This window comes from Suncus etruscus, chromosome 18 (assembly GCF_024139225.1).
Source record: "Suncus etruscus isolate mSunEtr1 chromosome 18, mSunEtr1.pri.cur, whole genome shotgun sequence".
Taxonomy (NCBI): Eukaryota; Metazoa; Chordata; class Mammalia; order Eulipotyphla; family Soricidae; genus Suncus; species Suncus etruscus.
In genome coordinates this window covers 51,371,284-51,378,588 of record NC_064865.1, presented here as the reverse complement: position 1 = coordinate 51,378,588, position 7,305 = coordinate 51,371,284, and positions in this window count along the sequence as shown.

Genomic DNA, 7,305 nt, shown 5'->3' with positions numbered 1-7,305 from the left:
ATATCCAGTGAGCACTCCAGTGATAACAATAGGCACCACAAAAAAAGCCATGGTCTTGAGTAAAAAAACATGGCAGAGCATAAAGAAAGAAAAGAAAAGAAGAAAAAAAATATAAAACATATAAATATAAATGGGGACAACAACTTCAAAAACCACACCAAAACAAAGAAATTGACAAAAAGTAGATAGGTAAATAAAAAAAATAATAATCAATGAAAAAAATATATATAAAAAATAAAAAAATGTTTTGTGCTTTTTGCCTTTTTTTTTCCCCTCCTGCACTGGCACAGTAAATATTGGGGTCATTTGGAAAGGAATTCACTTGGCCTAAACGCTATGGGGTTTCTCCACCCTTGGAGTATATTGTCACGGGATTAACTATAGACTCTGTTCAGGTTCATTTACTCTCCCCTTGGTGCTTTTGTGGTGTTTGGAAGACTTCTGCTCCAACCTGGGTGATGAAATAAGACCTCTGTATCTAGAGTTCAGTATCTGCACAGGTCCAGGAGTGGGACTTATAATGAAGTCTTTCTTTGTGGTTCTAGAAGTTCTGTTCCCTCAGTGTCCTTTGACTCTAATCCTTAAGAAAAAACAACCCACTTAAACTTTAACTTAAACTAATATGCATGTGCATGGAAATGTAAAAAAGTACTTTGCCTTCAATGTATAAGGAGTTGCATACGTTTTATGGCTTTAGATTGCTTTGTGTGCTGCTAAGAAATATTATGTATTACAATATGGGGACTTGAGGGACAAAGTAATTGTACATGGGTTCAGTTTTATTTTTCTTAATGTTCTTTGGCTGAAAGTTCAAAGTTAAGATATCAGCAATGGGACTACTGAGAATTCTGTTTATGGGTGATTGTCCTTCCACTGTAACTTTACCTTGTCCTCTTTCTTTGCATCTTTGTTCTCATAATTAAAAATTTAAAAACAAATTAAAAAAAAAAGCTAAGTTCCAGGGGCTGGAGAGATAGCACGGAAGTAAGGTGTTTGCCTTGCATGCAAAAGGACAGTGGTTCGAATCCCAGAATCCCATATGATCCCCCATGCCTGCCAGGAGCAATTTCTGAGCACAGAGCCAGGAGTAACCCCTGAGTGCTGCTGGATGTGACTCCCCCCCTCAAAAAAAAAAAAAAAAAGCTAAGTTCCAGGCGATACCTCATGAGCCAAGTTGTGCTTTACAAATAAATGTGCTCTCACGTCCCATTCTTCTCTTTCTGTGCCATCCTCTGTCTCCAGAAAATTTAAGTGAGGCTAGTACAGCTCTTAGGCTATGCCATGCCACATGGCTCTATCCTGGCAACATGGGGCCTCCCAAGTATGGCAATGGGTTATCCTGGAGACCCCTGAGCACCCCTGGGGTGACCCTGGCAGGCTCTAGCACTGCAGAACTGGAACAGAAGGGTTCCTGAAGTTGGGTTCCATTCTCTTAGTTGCTTTTTCCTTTGGTTTTGGGCCACACCTGGCAACACTCAGGGGTTACTCCTGGCTCTAAGCTCAGGAATTACTCCTGGTGGGGCGCAGGGGACCATATAGGATGATGGGACTGTGAGCAAAGGCAAACATATCCTAACCCAGTGCTTTTCAATTATTTTCTGTCATGCCCCCCAGGAAGAAGAAACATTTCTTGCACCCCCCCCGTGCAACTGCAAATAGTATCTTTATTAAAAAAAACTTTAACCTGCAAAACAAAAATATATAAAATAATTTGAGCTGATTTTTTAATCAAAGGTGATATCTGGATGAATGGCTACAATGAGCATGTTTTGCAATGCATAGCTTTTGAAGCAGGACACAGCAACTCTCAGCTCCAGAGACATATAGAGACATAAACACGGGGCTTAGCTTGTTATGACAGTGTTTGCTGAAGTCAAATGAGCCCCCCTTTATGGAGCCTCTCACCCCCCACTATTTGAGAAGCACTGTCTTAACCACTGTTCTATTGCTCCAGCCTTGCCGTCCACTTTCTTTTTGATTTTTCTGGAGGCTGGGGCCACATCCAGTGGGATTCAGGAGTTACTCTTGGCTCTGTGCTTAGAAATAACTCCCAGTAGACTCTGGGGACCATATGAGATATTGGGGATCAAAGTTGGGTCATCCTTGTGCAAGGCAAACACTATACCCACTGTGCTATCATTTGGGCCCCCCAGGTTCCACTTTCTAAAGGTTAAACTCATCTAGCTGCTGCCAGCTACCAGGGCACCACCTTCTTCCAGCAGGGATACCAATGAACCCCTTCACTCTGTGCCCGGCACAGGAAGTTTTATTGCCTGCAAAGAATTATAGCCCTTTCATGTCGCCTGTTTCCACGTCTCAGCAGAGAGGGGAACAGGGTCCTGTTAACTTTCACCTGCAACTCAGAAGCACTTTATGGCTGGCCAGGTGCAAGGGCCATATCTAATCTCCCTCCTTGTGGATCCTAACAGCTGCTGCAAGTTGGAGGGAGTTGAGGGAGTTATTAAGTATCACGGAAATGTTGGTGCCTGGACTGTCTCTCTGCAGGGTGGTAAGAAACATTTGGAAGTTGATTACCACTGAGTCAATGAGAGGACCATGACACAGGGGAAAATGCCATTCTTACTAAATCCTGTCCATTGGGGCTGGTGAAAGCCCCTGGCTAAGTGGGGGGAGAGATCAGACTTTCCCCAGTCCAATGGGCTCATTGGAGAACCTTTATTCAGTCGTTCTTTTGGCTGCCATCCAGGGCCCTTGAATGTCTAAGCTTTTGGAGGGTCCTTTCCTGACTGCTAATGGGGCTCTGTGATTGTGATGGGGCCCTGGGGTGCTCAGAAAAACAGCACCTTTTCCCCTTTTCCCTTTAAATCTCTCCTTAAGGCCCAAGGATACATGGGAGGGAGGGTTGTTTGTTTATTTGGCCACACTGGGCTGTGATCAGGGGTTACTCCTGGCTCTGCACTCAGGAATCACACCTGGCAGTGTTCGAGGACCATATATATGGAGTGCTGGGGGTTGAACTCGGGTCAGTTTCATGTAAAGCAAACAATCTACCCACTGTACTATCACTCCTGCTTCCGAGGCCCAAGGATATGTAAAAGGTGAAGAATATCATAGGAAAAGTAAAATAAGAATGGAAAGAGCAAATATAGGACAAAAGGGAGGTTTGCAGGAGTCAGACAGAAGGATCCTGACCTCAGATGGCAGATGGCAGCTCTCGGCTTTATCAGAAGTCTGACCAGGAACAAGGCCTCTGAGACCTCAGGGTTTTTTTTCTTTGTTACGTTAGAAGCTAATGTTACATACAGTACTCTATTTATGCCTTTTACTTAGGGCCACATACTCTTAGCTCTGTGCTCAGGGACCACTCCTGGAGATGTTCTCAGGAACACATGAGTTGTCAGGGATTTAATTGAGGTTGGCTGTGTGCTAAGTAAGCTTCGTACTCTTATACTACCAACCTGTACTATCTCTCCAACTCTTCAAGAATTCGTCTTCTTTTTTTTAACTTTTTGGCTACGCTTAGTGTTGCTTTGAGCTAATTCCTGGCTCTGAAGCTCATGACGAGGCTTTGGAGCATCATATGGGGTGCCAAAGATAAAATCTGGGTCAACTGCTTGCAAGGCTAGTGCTTCACTATAGTCATTCTATATCCAGTCCCTCAAGACTCATTTGTTGTTGTTGTTGTTTTGGGTCACACCTGGCGGTGCTCAGGGGTTACTCCTGGCTGTCTGCTCAGAAGTAACTCCTGACAGGCACGGGGGACCATATGGGACACTGGGATTCGAACCAACCACCTTTGGTCCTGGATTGGCTGCTTGCAAGGCAAATGCCGCTGTGCTATCTCTCCGGGCCCAAGACTCATTTTTAAGATTACAAATCTATACTGAATGCATATCACCCATCCAGATGAAGGGTTGGCACTGTGCCCAAGTTTAAGTAAAAGATGACATCATCTGGGACTGGAGAAATAGTACAGATGACAAGAACCTTGCATGTGGACCATCCTGTATGATCCCTACTATCCCATATGTATCTCCCACCACCTAACCTTTGAGCTTGCTAGAGAGGTCTCTGGCTTCTTGAAGCTGAACACATCCAATCTTGTTCTTAACAATGAAACCAACATTCAAATAAATGGGCTTGGAGTTCCTTTTTTACCAGCAACCCTTCCACTTCAGAAGGGAAGGATAAATTTCTCCACCTTCTCTGATTCTATGCATGAATCCTCAGGAGCTCTGTATACTGACTCCTCTAGCTCCCAGATAGCCAGTAAGATGATTCTTTCTGCCCAGCCACCAATATATTTATTACAGGTTTCCATACTAGACAATCCCAGCCTTATTTTTCAGAAATACACACTAAATCGATCATTTCTAAAGAATCTGTGTAAACCAAAACCTATTAAGCATAAGCCCTTTTACCTTCTAACTTTTTTCTACCTTTCTCAGTTTCCAACTATTTTGACCATCTCTAACAACTACAAAGTCCTCAGTGGCAGCCATTTCTCTAAGTCAAAGAACTTGATAAGCTGGGTATTTGCTTTATACTTATTGCTTTTGATTGGTGTGTGTTTTGGGGTGGTGCTGGACCATAGCCAGCAGTGCTCTGGGACTATCTCTGAATCTGTGCTCAGGAGTGATGCCGAGTGGTACTCAGGGGACTATAAATTCTGTTTGGGAATGAGCCAGGGTTGTTGCTTTGCAAAGCTACTGCCTTACCTTCTGTTTTATCTCTCTAGTCCTACATTCCCATCTCAATGCTGCTCATTTATATGATGTACATGAGAAAAGAATAGTATCCATGATAGGAAATCCAGTGTTCACAATGTGTTCTACTATACCTGTAGATTTTTCTTTCACCATCAGTCTATGAACCCAAATAGCAGGATTTTTTGACTCTATTGGCTCACTCACTATATAATTCTTTTCATGAGAAAACTCTTTGATATGGAAGATATCATTGTGGTGGCTCTGACAGTAATTAATTTATTGGGGAAACAGTGGTATGGTGAGTGATTAAATTAAAAATGGCTGCTCTAGGCAGAATAAACAATAACAACATGTGGGATTTGAGAAAAACTATTTCCAGTCTGCCTCTACCCTGAGATTATAATGTCTCAACATCACCTCTTTGGAGAATGGAAGAGACCAGAATTATTTTGGCAAAGCATTCTGGGAGGAGAGAATTTTTTTTATAATTATCTTTATTTAAACACTGTGATTACAAACATGATTATAGTTGTATGATTGCAGTCATGTAAAGAACACCCCCCCTTCACCAGTGCAACATTCCCACCACCAATTTCCCAGATCTCCCTCCTCCCCACCCCCCCCTACACCTGTACTCGAGACAGGCTTTCTACTTCCCTCATTCATTCACATTGTTAGGATAGTTTTCAGTGTAGTCATCTCTCCAACTGCACTCATCACTCTATGTGATGAGCTTCATGTCATGAGCTGCCCCTACCAGCCCTCATCTCTCTTGTCTCTGAGATACTGTTAAAAATGTCTTTCATTTTTCTTAAAGCCCATAGATGAGTGAAACCATTCTGCGTCTTTCTCTCTCTCTCTGACTTACTTCACTCAGCATAATAGATTCCATGTACATCCATGTTTAGAAAAATTTCATGACTTCATCTCTCCTGATGGCTGCATAGTATTCCATTGTGTATATGTATCACAGTTTCTTTAGCCATTCGTCTGTTGAAGGGCATCTTGGTTGTTTCCAGAGTCTGGCTATTGTAAACAGCGCTGCAATGAATACAGGAGTAAGGAAGGGATTTTATGGAGGTATAGAAAACCCTAAATTTTAGATGCCAGTGGAATCTGCTTGTATTTATAAACTTCGTCATCTACAGCCGAGGTCCATATTGGCCAACTACTCCCTTTTGAGGGGAAAGAAATCACTCGATGTCTCTCTGGAATCTCCACCTTTAAATGAGCAAATAGAAAGAGTCATCTCAGTTGCATGAAGGCTACTGTGAACTTCACCCCCTGGATCCTTCCACGGCACCTCACTTGGTGGTATCACCCACTTTGAGAAATACCAATTCAGAGTATATTAGGATGCAGTGGCACTGGAAAATTCTTACTTGTTTCATTTATTTATTTTTGTTTTTTGGGCCACACCTGGGGCACTCAGGGGTTACTCTTGGCTCTGTGCTCAGAAATCACTCCAGGCAAGCTCGGGGGACCATATGGGATGTCAGGGATGGACGGCCACTTGCAAGGCCCTACCACTGTGCTATCACTCTGGACCCTCTTGAATCATGTGTGTATCCAATGCATTGTTGCATGCAGTATCCTTCAAGGAAATAAAATCCTTTTCTTTCTTTCTTTCTTTCTTTCTTTCTTTCTTTCTTTCTTTCTTTCTTTCTTTCTTTCTTTCTTTCTTTCTTTCTTTCTTTTCTTCTTTCTTTCTTTTCTTTTCTTTCTTTCTTTCTTTCTTTCTTTCTTTCTTTCTTTCTTTCTTTCTCTTTCTTTCTTTCTTTCTTTCTTCCTCTCTTCTTTCTTTCTCTCTTCTTTCTCTTTCTTTCTTTCTTTCTTTCTTTCTTTCTTTTTTTTTTCGTTCCCTCTCTTCTTTCTTTCTCTCTTCTTTCTCTTTCTTTCTTTCTTTCTTTCTTTCTTTCTTTCTTTCTTTCTTTCTTTCTTTCTTTCTTTCTTTCTTTCTTTCTCTCTCTTTTTCTTTCTTTTGCTTTCTTTCTTCTTTCTCTTTCTTTCTCTCTCTTTTCTTTCTTTCTTCTCTCTCTTTTTCTTTCTTTCTCTCTCTTTTTCTGTCTTTCTTTCTTTCTCTCTCTTTTTCTGTCTTTCTTTCTTTCTTCTCTCTTTTTCTTTCTTTCTTTCTTTCTTTCTTTCCTTCTTTCTTTCTTTCTTTCTTTCTTTCTTTCTTTCTTTCTTTCTTTCTTTCTTTCTTTCTTTCTTTCTTTCTTTCTTTCTTTCTTTCTTTCTTTCTTTCTTTCTTTCTTCTTTCTTTCTTTCTTTCCTTCCTTCCTTCTTTCTTTCTTTCTTTCTTTCTTTCTCTCTTTTTCTTTCTTCTTTCTTTTTCTTTCTTTCTTTCTCTTTCTTTCTCTCTCTTTTTTCTTTCTTTCCTCTCTTTTTTCTCTCTTTCTTCTTTCTCTTTCTTTCTTTCTTCTCTTTTTCTTTCTCTTTCTTTCTTTCTTTCTTTCTTTCTTTCTTTCTTTCTTTCTTTCTTTCTTTCTTTCTTTCTTCTTTCTCTCTCTTTTTCTTTCTTTCTCTCTTTTTCTTTCTTTCTCTTTCTTTCTCTCTCTTTCTCTCTCTCTTTCTTTCTTTCTTTCTTTCTTTCTTTCTTTCTTTCTTTCTTTCTTTCTTTCTTTCCTCTTTTTCT